The following is a 15,485-nucleotide window of genomic DNA, read 5'->3' on the forward strand; positions in this document are numbered from 1 at the left end:
TTGCTAACATCAAAACCTAGTTGTACAAAAAGAAATAGAACTAGAGGAGTAAGACCACCACCATAAGTCAGTCTGAAAAAATAATTGTAACCAACTAGACAGCGCTGCCTAAAATCATCTCTCCAATGTTTTAAATTGGTATCTTATGTTTCTTCTCTGACAGCAGCCTGGATTCACAAATTCTTTGTATCCTAGCCATATTATAAAATCTCTCTCTGTATTTGGATGTTACTGACACAAGCCAATTCTCCTGTCCACACTGCAGGAATCGTGAATATTCTGCATGTGGAATTTGTGGTGATAACAACCCAGCCCGGCACGAGGGATGAGAACAGAATATGCAATTGAGATCTGCAGTGCAGATAACTATTCTGCACTGAGAACAGAAGATGTGAATTTTACCCATACATCAGAAACGTGCAGTATTCTGAGATTTGCTTATCCTTAAGTGGCATGAAAACACAAAGGGAAGAAAGCCTTTCTGATGTCTGATAATGAGAAACATGGTTGACTTTCAGACCTGAAACTATTTAACACACACACATACAAGAGAGAGAAAGAGAGAGAAAGAAAAAATCTTTGAAACAAATTTGGAATGAAATGAGAAAACGAGTTATTACAGTAGACATCAACTAATGGATCACATTTATTTTGTGTCAATTTGAAATGGCAGGGGGATTTTAATTATTTTCCTTACTAAGCACATCAAAAAATATTCACTAGAAAACACAGCAAATATGTTATAAACTCATTTAAGCCACAGAGCTCATCAACACTGTTTGCAATTATGAAATCGTTTGGGGATATGGTATTTTTTTAGAAGGAATTGTTTTGCTCTTAGATGGAAACCACATCATAGTCCTTCAGACATAAATCTTTTATTGTATCTTCAAGAAAGAAACTGGAAATTGTGCAACAAGGCGCCACTGATAAAATATAAGTATCCCCTTGGAGTAATCTGGATGAGCTCATCACTTGGGGAAGATAACAGGGTATGTCATGGTTACAAAACACTGCTTTTCCTTTTCAGTTAGTGGCAGAGGAACACAATGCACGTAGCCCTGTAACAGGACTCTGCACAGTGCAAAACAAAACACTGAGTCCTTTAAGCCAGAAACTGCTTCTGAACCTTGGCGTTGATTTACTTGACGTTACAGTTGGAAATATATCTCATATGGTGTCAGGTGGATTATTTCTTCTTCTTCTTTTGCAGGTAGAATTAGCATCATAGCCAAAGGCCTCACATCAAAGCCAAGTAAAAGAAAAATAATGTATGAGGTAAACTAATGCAATGATCTGACAGAACTTGTTTCAGATGTTACCTGTAATGGTCAGAGCCATCAGACACTGGGAAGCCTCCAGAAAGATTAGTCCTGAAGAGACCTCATTCGTTGTTTGTCTCCTCACTTTTATCCACATTTTTCTCAGTGCTGCCAGATTCCTTTGCAGAGCTATGTGATTTTCACTGATTAAGAGACTTGCATACTTTTGGGTGATTGAACCACTATCAACACAAACTTTTTCCACTAATAGGCATAGAAAATTCTTGGAACTGATTAATTCATAGTTAGTCTTAGTCTTTAATATGGTTCACTGGACCATGGAGGACCATTTTCTGTGACTCTTCAGACCATGAATTCAGAAGAATCGGTGTTTTCTACCATTTCCTTCAGACTTAATATACCAAAGAAAGGTATAGAAGAAACCTTGCAAACCCTCTGAACACAAGTTAAGGGAGAAGACTCAGGCTCGAGTTCTGCATTTTAACACTCATTTGGGTCTATTTCAGGAGCAACAAACCCCAGAAACACTTCATCAACAGGACTAATCATGGAGAGACCACTCATTGAGAAGGATTCAATGAAACAACAGAATGGGAGCATCTTTCTCACTAGGATGCACAGTGGTATGTAGGTATATTGTACAGAGAACTTGTTGTACACTTGTGACTTGTCGTAGTTATCTTCACATTCAACTTCACTTCTTATTAAACAGCAGCACCTTAAATGTTATATTGTACATTTTATTTGTGGAAAAAAAAAAAAAAAAAAGTAAGAAGCTGTGCCCTTATTTCCAAACACTGCTGAATACAATAAACCCATAAATTCAGTCATTTCCTCCTCCAATAATGTAGAACCATACAAGGCATCACTGTAACAACAACAACAACAACAACAACAACAACAACAACAAAATGAGTGAAATTCTATTCATGACTTGAATAATCAATGTGAATCTGTGATTCCTGAGCCTAGGCTGGGATTGCCATGTGATTACAGCAGCAAATCGTCTAGATGCCATCTCTACTGTTGCTGCTTCAGGTTTCTCAGGGATGAGAGTCTTGCCTAGATGGGTGGGAGAGCTTGTACAGTGATTATCTGATACGCAGGTAAATTACATCGGTATCTGTAGTCTTGTACAGTCATCATCTGAGATACAGACAATAAGTTAATATTGAGCTGAAAATAAGAAAGGGATCAAGGAAAAATGTAAGCAGGGGAAAGGAAATAGAAAATAAATAAATAAACAAACAAATAAAAATACTCCAAATGCATATTATACCTGCTTCAAAATGCCAAATGCAGTAAGCTTTTGAAAATTAGTCATTTTCAGATACTACATTTAATTCTGGTCCTGGCCCTCTTTTTAAAACAGACTGCCTTCAGAGAAGTATTAAGGTTTTCCACAAGGGGGTCAATAGCTGCACTGCCACTGTCACCAAGGCGCCTGTAATGCCACCTCAAAGACAGGAACAGCTGCTGCCCCACTGCACCTTGGGACCACATGCACTAGAATCCTGCCACAATTCCAACTGCAATTGTTACACCTTGGCTGTGCAACCAGAATATCTGGTTAGAAGATGTTGCTGAAAATGACAAGTCCTTTAGTCCAAGTGGAGAGCAAAAGGAAGAAGTGTAATCTGTCAGAGTTGGAGCTTAATTGGAAATTCTTTTTCCTTGTCTAACCCAATGTAGTTGCTTAAAAAACATTCTCTACGGGGCTCTAACTCACTTGGTCACAATTAAAAAAAATAATAATAATATGTGAACATGGGGAAAAAGTAACTCTTCAGTAGTTATGCTACACTCAGCCATACTGCACAGGTATCGCAAGAATGACATACTGATATCCAAGACCATGACTGACATCAGTCAAATTGGTAAACCTAGAGGAATATGCTGTTTCCATAAAGATTTGGTGGCCTATACTCCTATGAAGTAACAGGACAATGAGTTATCATCAAGAGGTGCACAGTTGTACAGGTGTGAGGACACAGGGTTACAGCCCTTCCTCTGCCTGTGCCACTCTTCGCCTGTCCCAGGAAGAAGCCGGGCAGCCATAAAAATACCCAAAGATAGGGAACAAAAACAACAGCAACTGTAATTAAGATATATGGAGAATGAACTAAGCCAGACTCTGAGGCAAAAGATCACCCTATGATAATTGCTAACTCCTGAAGGGTATAAAAGACTTATCCAAAAAATAGTTTGGTGTTGCCAGCCAAAAGGCAGGGAACATTCTGGTGGCTGGTGTCATTTGGCTTCCATGTCTTTCACGTGATCCTGACCAAAGCAGCTGGCAAACTTGTCCTGGTGCTTAGGAGTTACTCTGACTGAAATATGTGAGAGAATATTGGGAGGGGAGGAGAGGGGAAGGAAGAGTTGTGTATTTTGTTTCTTTGTTGTTGTTGTTGCTTTGGTTTTGTTGTTGATGTTGTTGTTTTGTTGCATTGTTCGTGTTTTTTTTCTTTTTTTAATAAATATTGCCTTTCTCTCCCGTAAAGTCTCCCACTGAGTTTGTCACATCCTACTATGTTATAATTAATTCTTGTACTCTTGTACTTAGCTTGATATTCCTGGTAAACTTGTTATTGCTTCTGATAGAAATTGGACATAAATGTCTAGTTTGATGCACAGAATACAATACACATTTCCTCTTTCTGATAAGTAGCACCACTGTATCAGTTAAGTCCTCAAGAATCTTACCATGTCTAATGCTCATGAGATAGTAGCAGATAAAATCAAGATATTAATGTACTGCTATTTTAGAGGGATTTTTGCTATACACAAATCACATGAAATAGCAGCTTCTGGAGAAAACAGGTTTATTGTGACAACCTGAGAACTCATCTCTTTGAATATAAGGTAGAGAAAATGGAGCTGTATACCACAGCAGTGAGAAAATAACCAGGGACAGTAGCCATTTATTTACAAGTGTCTATTTATTTACAAGTATAGTTCTTCAACCAACACTACAACATCAGTTTTTTATTTCTATTGAGCACCAATCATAGTAACTGCTTCCACTTGGTAAAACAAACTCTTGCTTCAGTTGCAAACATGTTAAAATCCTGACATGCAAAAGGTGAACAGCACAGTCATCAGTTCAGAAACTCAGCTCACAAATTACACTTCCTAAATATTGCTGTTCTAGGCCTTGTTATTTATGTTCACCTTGTTCTGCTATTTCCTGTACCCAGCTAAAAGTCAAGTCACCCCTGATTCAATTCACATCAGTACAGCATCACATGCAGATGATTTCTAATGCACACGCCGATAATAGTGTTAGCTATCTCTACAAAGTCCTTTGGAGTCTTCTGAGGAAGGGTTTTACATAAAAGGTATGTATTTATTAATCCTACCCGTTTCTGAATGTGGTCAGGCAATATCAGGCTCTTGCAGAACCTAATTGATTTACTTGGTTTACCTGAAGAGTCTTGGGTTTTGTCTTCACTCCACCAGGCAGGGCTTATTCACACCTTTCAGGGATGTTTCTCTTGGAGTAACACACAAGTTAAAATGCAGGAAGGAATGAGGACCATTTCCTCAAAAAGACAAATATTTTGCCCTAGTGTCTGAAGGAAAATGGGTCCCAGAAAACATAATACATCATGCTTTACAACAAAATGGTTGAATTGCTTTGTAGAAGCACAGCTTGCAAAAGAAATTGAAGGGCACAGTACAGCTCAGCACTGTACACTGTTATTCAAGACATACATCCAGTGAAGCCCATTTGGGTCTTGAGGTAGATAGGATGGATTAGACTCTTGTGGGCTTTCCCAGCTCTGCAGTTCAATGAACCTGTGTCACTGCATGAACATATCTTACTATATACACTCTGGCCCAGATATGGCCCAGATCCATGAGAAACACAAAATCCTTGTTTCATGGCTTTTATTACAATCTTTTAAACTTGTCAAACACTATAGGTTTAACCAGTTCCTACTTCTTTCCAGTGAGCTGACCCTCCTTTACGCATGGCTTAAATATTACAATTCCTGGAGAACAGAGAACCAGGCACTATTTAGAAACACATAAAAAACAAACTTCCAACAAGTTGGAGAAACAAATACATTCATTCAATGTACTGAAACTGAAATTAACAATGTAGTGGTGGTTGGTAAAGAAAAGATAACTAGTTAAATGCTGTATCAATATAAATATTGAATTAAACCTGCTTTTATCAATTGTGCAATAAAAGCGTTAGGAGAGGTTTGATTTTGTTAAAATTTAACATTAAGGAAACAGATGCCAAAAGGAAACTTTGAATCAAGATGTCTGCTTAGTTGTTATAAACACTATTCCTTCTTCTGGAGGAATAAAAGGAAAAAAACTGACTGGGAGGAAAGTTCATTTCTTGCAACGACTGGCACTCAATTTTCACTGGTACATCCAAAATCCTGACAAAATACAATTTTTAAAAAATTCCATTTGCATTCATTGCAACATAGTTTTGTCTGCACTGAGCTGAGACTCACACAACTAAGTTCTCCCTTGCATGAAATCCAGGCTTATCTGCAAACAGCACAGCTACATTGCAAAAGCCATGGTCTTTTTCCTTTTGGATAGGGTCTGTGGACCAAAAGAGAGGACACTGAGCTATACTGGAGCTGGCAAAGTGCTGCAAGCCACAGACGCCTGCTCAGAGAAGAGCTGAAGAGGTCACAGAAAGCCTAAGCAAGACCATATGATGCTCTGCAGGAAGAAAACAAATAAGATATTTGGTTTGGATAGACATAGTGAATAGCTACATTTATCTGTAAATGACAAGTAGTTTCCAACCTATTGAACATCAGTAGCTGTACAGTGGAGGACTTCAGTGTCAAAGACAAGTGTGGCTATCTGCAGAGCTTGATCTGCACTGTAATGAGGATCTGCCTAGCTACCACCCAAAGCCTAGAATTCTGGTAGGTGCTTTCATGCTTTCTGAAGGTTTTATTTCAACTGAACACTGGCTAGGATGTTTATCTACTGGCAACCACAGATCTATAGTACAAATAGTTTGGTAGGGCTGTCTGATACTAGCACGCATGGACCACAAAGACCCTTAAAATTCACTGAAAATATGTGATGAATTAACAGTAAAAGTGCAGGGGTTAACACACAGCAGCTTCTGACAGTATTATTGAAATCTGCATACTATATGAATCATATACACTAGGTCTAGTAGCAACTTCAAACTTTTTTTAAATTCCTTTTTTATCATATTATATACTGTCTGAGGCAAACTTTCGGTAATCAAGAGCAACTATTTCTTTCTAATTCTGACATAATAAGATAATGCCTCAGAAAAGAAGAACAAAGATACCCAATGATGCTGTTTTGAAAGTAGCATAATTACTATGGTGAGCAGAAGCATGGTCAATCAAGTTCGACTGATAGCAGATACAGCAGCTCACTCATCTGGAAATTGCTGCATCTTCTGAAGGTGAATTATTCCCGTGGACTTATTTATTTATTTATTTATTAAACAGCAAGGGAAGGTGTACAAAGTCAGTTAGTGTCCTTCCAATGACAGGGGGATGATGTATTGCCATAAGCATAGGAGCAGCCACACTTGCCAGCTCAGAAGTCCACTTTGCTCCTTTTCCTCTGTCCAGCCATAGCCATCAGTGACTTCATGAGAAAATATAGTAAATAAGGAAATATAGGGTGATTTTCCCTAGTATAATGTCTTGGTTTCTGAATAGTATCCACCAGGGGTTTTCTGAGGTACATATTGGATCTATACCATAACTTCCAATAGCCACCAATGGATCTCCTCCAGCTGCAGGCAATAACATTTGAAAGCTCTCTGTCTTGATAGCTTACAATTATCTAAAACCTTTGTGTCATTTTGTCTTCTATGATCATCTGCTAGTACTTCATAACCTGGCCTTTGCACATTCACCAGCATCTACTGGGATCACATAGTCCTTCTGTTAGAGTCAGGTGTTTTGGAGGAGGATTAGGGTTAAATTCTCAAATAACTTGACTTCAAAAAGAGACTTCTAACCTTCTCATGTGATAAGTTGCTGAACTCTCATCAGGAAGATTCATGACATGCATGGTTCAGAGCAGGCTCTGGAGTCCTTCATATGGTTTAAAATTATATTTATTTGTAGAATAAAAATAAGGATAATAAAGAATACAAGGTTAATAAATTCAGACCAAGGGATATTTAGGGATGTGGTCTCAGTGTAAGATTCACAGTCTTGAAGGAAGATGAATTTCCAGAAAGCCAGAAATATTTAATATAAGAACTTTAGAGGTAATAACCAAGTGTATTCACCTGACAAGTAGGCAAACTATTACATTTCAAATTAAGTATATCACTGCTATTATCACTAGGTCATGCACCTCCACAAATAAACAACAAACAAAAGCCTCATCAGTGTTATAGCTATGTCATCAGAGCCAATTGTGTTTTGCACTTGGAAGTCCTGTATGATTGATTTTAGAAGGCAGTTAAAAAGAAAACCGATTTAGTCTACTGGATTAAAAACAAACAACGAGGCATTAAAGGAATAACAGAACTGATGGATTAAAATGCACAGTGGAAAGACAGCAGTGAATTGCCTCGCATTTTTGAATAGTAAATGCTAGGATAAAAAGAATTCAGTTTCCAATCAACAAAAAACTGGCAAAAAGGCAGGAATCCAGGCTCTCTCAGATTTATGCTTTATCTGCCAATTAGCATTAACACGCCTGATCTAGATCTAGGTGTCTCGCCAGCTTGTGGTATCATAAAAAAACAACAAACCTTGAATGTGTTATCACCACAGAATGTGTAATTACTTTAAGCAGTAGCTGAAAATTACAGAGTGATGAATTTTAAAATTTGTATATATTTATTGTGGAGATAAAGTTGTTAGAGTAGATATAATCTATACTCATGTTTCAAATCCTGTTTTAAATGGCTTCGGTGCAAACTATATATTGAAAGTAAACACTAGTAAAATGTTAATAGATTATGATTCTGGAACACCATAAAAATTCTGCTGGGCAAGTGCTGTTCATTGTCTGAAGAAAATAAGCTTGAGTCACTGACACAGCAGATACTTATCCACATGACTTGTGCGTTGAAGGATGTAAAGCTAAACATGTGTTTACATGATTGCAAAATGGGATTATTTGCTAATGTCAACCTGATCTTTCAACCCTATCACTCGGAGATCATAGGCAATAGCACATATGATATCTGCTGACTGATACTAACATTATAAATGATAAAACAACAATTAAACCCTATATTGTTCAACTGTCACATTCACAAGGACAGTTTAAATAAATAAATACACAAACAAACAACAACAACACAATCCCCCTGCAAAACAAACCTCTCTTATTTCTGAGGCAATGTTTTCAGACTCATTTGAAAATCCTGCCTCCCCCCCAAATAAACATAAAGATGTGCCTATGCCAAATGTTAGCCAGCAGCAACTAAACATATGTGTACACATGACTTGAGAGAAATATAAGACCTGCATTATACTATAACCCAGAGTTGATCATAAACATTATCCCTTCCACCATTTAAATCTGCTGCATATCGAATGCTGAGTGCCACCGCTTCAGTTTTATTCCCAGTTGCCTCTAGCTGCCTGTCATCTCTCAAATGCCATGCACACTGTAAGCCCTATAAACAGGAGCCATCTTTTATTACATCTTTGTATAGCACTTAATGCACTCAAGTCCTTTTTGGTTAAGACTTTGTCATTCCTAGCTATAACAATAACATTCCTGTGAATTTGCAGGTGTAATTTAGAAAAGTTCTTGAAAATCTTGTCTAATGCATTGGTCTGATATACATACTGCTCAGCTCCCATTGGCACTTTATGAATATAACTATGAAGGAAAAATTTCTTCTTTAAGCTGATGTTTCAGAATATTTTCCAGTTTCCCTGTGGGACAAAGCCAAGACTCTTTGACATCATTCACCCAAAAATAAGGAAGATAGAGCCATCTGGGGATAGGCAATAGACTCATGATTAGAGCACTCATAGGATACGTTGAAGTCACCAATCTGAAGCAAAAACAGTTTTGTCAGGAATGCTTAATTTCTGCAAAATATTACAGTGTTGATGAGTAGGGTTTTTTGATTTATTTAGAAATATAAGAAGAACTTATTTTGGCAACATTGTTCTAATAATTTCTAAAGGAGTATTCAATGGAAGAAGCAGAAAGAAACTGCAAAATTTAAACACTTCACACAGACAGCATATTACCTTCAAAAAGGTAACCACAACAAGTGCCCTTAAGGTCAGAGTTAATAAACTGGAAAATAAAGCTTATTTCATGGCTGTAGCAGCTGGAGATGTTTGCCTGCTTCTTCCTCATCAATACTGCATCTAGTGGCAAGGTTAAAGAAAACAAAAAACAGTGACAAAAAAGTTCAGTTGAAGAGTGGGGGGAGGGGAGGAAAATTACATATTCAGTATGCTGCAAATCCATAAATCCATATGTATCACATGTACAACAGGGTCCCTTGTAAATGACAGAAAGAAATATGAGAGATGAAGCAAAAGAAAAGAAAAAAAAAAAAAAAAAGTCAGGTAAGTCCTTTTTCTTTTGTCATCCTTTGCTTCCAGACTTGCCTTTTTCACCTTGTTTTTGTGTCTTTAGAGGAAAACTAGGAGGCCAATGCTGGGAAATAGTTTGTACAAGCAGGAGCTGATTGATCTAATTACTACAGGCTAATCAGGAGGGAAAGCTCAGCATTTCAGCTGCAGACAAGCAGGAGGTGACAGATCAAAACAGCTCGTCTGAATCTGAGCAGTATCTAGTAGCTCTTGGGCTTGTTAGACTCCAAGCAGTGAAGGAAGGGAAAAAAAAAAAAAAAAAAAAAAAAAAAAAAAAAAAAAAAAAAAAAAGGAAGAAAGAAAAAAGAAAAAAAGTGTGGTAGCACTAAAAAGTGTGGTAGCACTGCAAGCAAAGCAGATGGAGCAGCATGCTGTTCTTTTCTTGTACTTCGTGCCTTCAGCCTTGGGTTGATCTGCAGGCTGCTCGTGGGATGAGCCTGCTCAGCTCAGGGCAGGAATAAAGCATATCTCCCAGAGGTGCCGCAGGTCCCACCTGCTGTGTTTTGACACCAACCTGCTTCCAAACCCCTACACTTCAAGAGCTACTGGAGGAGCCCTGGTGCTGGGGAAGGGTATTAACTTTCTGTACAGTCTGTGCCGATGTAAGCACTTTCATCAAGTGCCTGAAGTTAGATAGGTGAGTCTGGGCTCACAGTGGAAGAAATAATGGTTATCAGTGGTGATCTGGAACTATGGCTTTTCTCTGTTATTACCACATCAAAGGTGTATCTTTCCATTAAGAAACGTAATGCCAAAAAAAAAAATAAAATAAAATCCTGGCATTATATCCTAACAGAAAAAAAGGCATTCTAAGTGAACCTCAGGGTGGTTGTTATGGTTCTGTCTTCAGTGTTGAAAAGCAAAAAGTGTCTGATGATTTGTTTCCCCTGACATTTAGCTACCTTAGCTAATATATGCACTTTCCATTGAAGATGACCCACATAGGAGATTTGTCCCAGAGAGTGAAGCCAGCCTGTCCTACCAGCCTTAAGGGCACACTGCTGTGGGCTTGATGAAGAAATGGGTTCATGCCACCAGTAACTTTTTCTCTTCTGGTCATTCTGTAGCTGCAAGTACCCACATCATCCCCTGTGCCTATTCAGGTGCTACAAAAAATCCCTTAACCATAAACCCAAATGTCCAGATTTTTTCTAACATCTTGTCCAACACAGTTACGAATTTTTACAACAAAACTGCAGAGATTAAACAAATGAAAACCTGCTTAGAATTCTTGTGGCTGCAGCCAGTAAATCTATTTCATCATTACGGTGTTACAAAAACAAATATCCTCTACGGTATTTGTACTAGCCAAAAATAAACAGAGGAAGGGAATGATATACTGCTTCTGTGAGACTAGCGCCTAAGCTGTTTGTGGGAAGATAGCCCAAACAGGATGTGCTGATAAAGACAGATATACCTATGTGTACCAATAATTGGACCTCAATCTGCATTTCTTCAATTATGCTGTATTCCCATACTTCTTACATACGATATTTCTCTTCTAATACTTTAGAAAATACTTCAGAAAAACAGTTTGGTTTATTCTGAGTTTTATAATAAGCAATTAAAAACATTGAAGGCAAAAGCAAAGTAAATAGAAAGTAGTATTAAACTGAAGAACAGAAAGAATATTCCACTGATTGCATTACTTTATTTGATATTTTATGCAATAAAATGCTCAAATTTTGTACCCCTGAAGCTGTCATAATTTCAGCTGTGTGGTACAAAAAATTATTGATATAATCTATTATTTCTAATCTGTTTTAATACATAATATACCTATAAAAATAAATCTTATGCCATTTTCCAGGAAGCTTGCACACGTTTTCCTTCCATTCATAAATATATGTACACACATATGCAGACATTTTGAGGGACAGCATGACAGATATGGAGCTGTAACAACTCTACAACACAGTTTCATATTCTCACATTGCCCACTTTGCATACAAGAGTCTTGGTTAGGTGGTTCTCATAATTTCATCCTGTCTTTCCCTATCATTAGTATATATTTTTCTTATGGTTTTTGTCTTCATAAACCAGCAGCCCAAAAATCAACCATTGAACTAACTTTTTTAAAGCAAAACATATTTGTTTTAAGCATTAGCAGGCAATTAGAGCAAACACATTTCTCCATCAAAAGTATTTTTCTTTTTTGAACACATTGGACATAATGGACTTCAGAGGGGAAAAAAGAAGAGCTAGTAATAGCATTAAGCAGTCTCTGCTTCTGAGTCTTGGATGTTTCTTAACAAGGATTACCTCTTTCTCCTCCCTTTCTCTTCTCAAATGGGAAAGATCTTGTAGAAAGTGTTAGGATGTGGCAGGTAGAGAGTTAATGAGTTCAATCCAAAAGTACTGAAAATCTTGGTAACATTTACAACAACAAGAAATTAAATAATGAGGCAAAAATAGGTTGCGCTTTTTTCTTTTTCTTTTTCCTTTTCTTTTTCTTTTTCTTTTTCTTTTTCTTTTTCTTTTTCTTTTTCTTTTTCTTTTTCTTTTTCTTTTTCTTTTTCTTTTTCTTTTTCTTTTTCTTTTTCTTTTTCTTTTTCTTTCTTTTTCTTTTTCTTTTTCTTTTTCTTTTTCTTTTTCTTTTTCTTTTTCTTTTTCTTTTTCTTTTTCTTTTTCTTTCTTTTTCTTTTTCTTTTTCTTTTTCTTTTTCTTTTTCTTTTTCTTTTTCTTTTTCTTTTTCTTTTTCTTTTTCTTTTTCTTTTTCTTTTCCTTTTCCTTTTCCTTTTCCTTTTTCTTTTTCTTTTTCTTTTTCTTTTTCTTTTTCTTTTTCTTTTTCTTTTTCTTTTTCTTTTCTTTTTTTTTTTTTTCCTAGTGGGAAAATGTGCTGCAAGGATTAGATAAAGTGCAGCTGCTGCAAATTCAGCTGAGAAGCAGTAATGAAATGAAAGGTTCTGCTTCGTACCAAAAAGGTAGCAGAAACTATTCCAGGACACACAAGTGGCAGTTTCCTAAACCTTCTGCCTCACAGGTTAATATTTTATAACCTCCTGGTTTTAGCTACTTTTGGAAAACACTGAATTTAAATACAATTTATTTTTTTTTTTTTCACCCAGTACTGCATACAACGAACCACCCAGTGCTATTCTTGGTCTTGCTCGGCATCCAAGGCCAGAGCCACACTGCATCCTGCTGCCAGCGCCACGAGGTTGGTTATGGGTGTGAGGGGCTGGGCACCCTGCCTGGCACAGTGCTGCCAGCAGCAGCCCCGACAAGGCTGCGCTTTTGTTGGAACACCTTCTTTCTCTCGTAAGGAGTAATTTTACTATAATGATACAGGGTTTGCCGGGACACACTGAGCTCTTTGTTGGTTTTGCGTCCTGGTGCTGCTCGCCCAGGACAATATTAATGGGGGTATTCCTCTTCTCTGTGGGCTGGCTTGGAGTGCTGCTTCCCCAATGGAGTTGAAGCTCTGTATGCAAGTAAAGCTTTAATTCCTGTGGTTGTTAAAGATATTACACAGCCTTTCACAAGACAAAACATGCTTCTCGTCCTGATCAAATTCAGGGAGAAACAATTTATCTACCATCTTCTTTTGGCTGGATAAAATGTCCGTCCTCTCCTGCACACTGTTGAATTAGGCTGATTTCTTCCTAATGATGATGGAATCATCCCTATACATAATTTCATATTTCCAGTCATTCTTCAGGATAAAAAAAAAATATGTATACCTAATGTTGAATCTCTCAGGTACAGCAAACTGTCTGCTAATGTGATTTTATTTTGCCTGCTTCCATGAATAAATCTTTCAGTACTGAGATATTTGGGGCAGAGGAAGTTACTTTTCTTAATTAAGTCATCTAGACTAAATATAAATCTGTAGCTATCTGTAAAAACATGTCATTACATTCACAAAGAACAAACAGAAATCATAACAAGCAATTACTGTATTTACCAGCAAGGCACAAGGGCAATATAAACTGCAAAACAGCCACTCAAAGGCCACTATAGTTTGGCTCTACCAAATTTTAAAAGCTGGTCCCCAGAGAACTGCAGTTAGGAATTAAAAGTTTTAGTAAGAAAACAGTGCACTTAGTCGTGGGGAAGATTGAGAGCAGAGGCTGCCGGTGCTTTCTCTATCCTTCTGTAACTGTTCTGCCATTTTCTGCAGGCATTTCTTTCACAATTCCTCCAACTCTTTAGCACCCCTGCTGAAGGTTCCCATGCCAAACATAGTTTACAGGGGTAAGCCACCGCCGTATCACTTTACCATAGTTATGTGTCAATGGCAACTGATACCATAATAATTTTCTTCATTTTAAATCCATTAAAATCTTCTTGATTTTGTATTTTATTTCAATTTATTTCATAAATTGTAGGGCTTGTGCAGAAGCAGCAACAACAATAAAAATAACTTGTGTTTGAATTAAATGCCTCATTTTGCCATTTCCCAAGTGGCAGAGCACTCCATGCACTCTTCCCATGCTAAGTTATGTTTCTCCCAGAAAACAAAATCTGAGTCTGTTTAGAATTATTTTTGACTAGCGATGATAAGTGATTATTACGGTGTAGTACTTATATCTAAAATAAACGGTGGCTTACATTGTATGTGCATCTATACAAGGACTGCATGTAAAATTTCCATGAAAACAGGGCTTTAATAGGCCTGTGCTGTGTGCCAGAATATTTAAATAGAAAAACAAGGCCAAATACTTCACAGTTTCACTTGCAAATATCTTAAACAAGTTGCTTCAATGGGTTTGCTTCCCTGGGGAAGAGAAAAGCACAGCTATAGGGGATAATGGCTGAACAACCTCACTTTCACAGACAATTCAGCTGTTCTTTAAGACTTGATGGAAAAGGTCAACCATGAAAGCAAAGAGAAGTGAAAATTAATTAGGGCAAAATAAAGCTTGTAGAGATCCTCATCACTGTGGGGAAGAAGGCATTGTTAAACTAAGGCAGACTGCTATCATACAAACAAACCCAGGTTTTGTAGCCTGCACCATGTCCGACCCAAATCCTGAAGCAAGGAGATATCTCCAGTTCTTGAACATGGCTGCTCCCAGGTTCTGCAGATGTCTGCAGTGGACAGTGGCAACTCAAAGAGAAGAGCAATACTTTTATTGTGTTTCTTATTAAATCAAATAAATAATTCAGACTGAATAATGAACATCACAGGTATATATACTGGAAAGGTAGAAAAGCTGAGCAGAAAGCGGAGTTTTTTACCAGTGAGAGAATGATTTTGGCAGATGTGGATTTAAACAGGCTCAAACAACTGGGAAGTTGAGTTCACAGGCTTGGTTGCAAGGGAGCAGTAACAGAATAGTGGGTAGAGTTTTGTTATCACTCTCATGAGGTTTAAGAGCTGGGAGGGATGAGGAGGCAATGGGGAGTGGATTTCTGGGATTTAGTCAATAGGTGACATTGTCCTACTACAGCGCGTGCCAGAGCAAACCTATACTTCTTCTGCTCACTGCTGAGGGCAAAATCCAAAGAAAATATCAAGACACCTAAAGTGCAACTTATGCAGAATTTAGATGCCTACATAGAGGACAGGGAGCCAAAATAAACTTCACCTAACTTGTTTAGACACCTTAGAGGCTGTAGGCACTGAAGGTTTTCTTTAAATCTCAATGCTCTGCTACCACGTACACCCAGAGGCAGCGTCACCTTGGCTAAATGAATC

Source organism: Aythya ferina (genome assembly GCF_964211825.1).
Source record: "Aythya ferina genome assembly, chromosome: 2".
NCBI classification, from domain to species: Eukaryota; Metazoa; Chordata; class Aves; order Anseriformes; family Anatidae; genus Aythya; species Aythya ferina.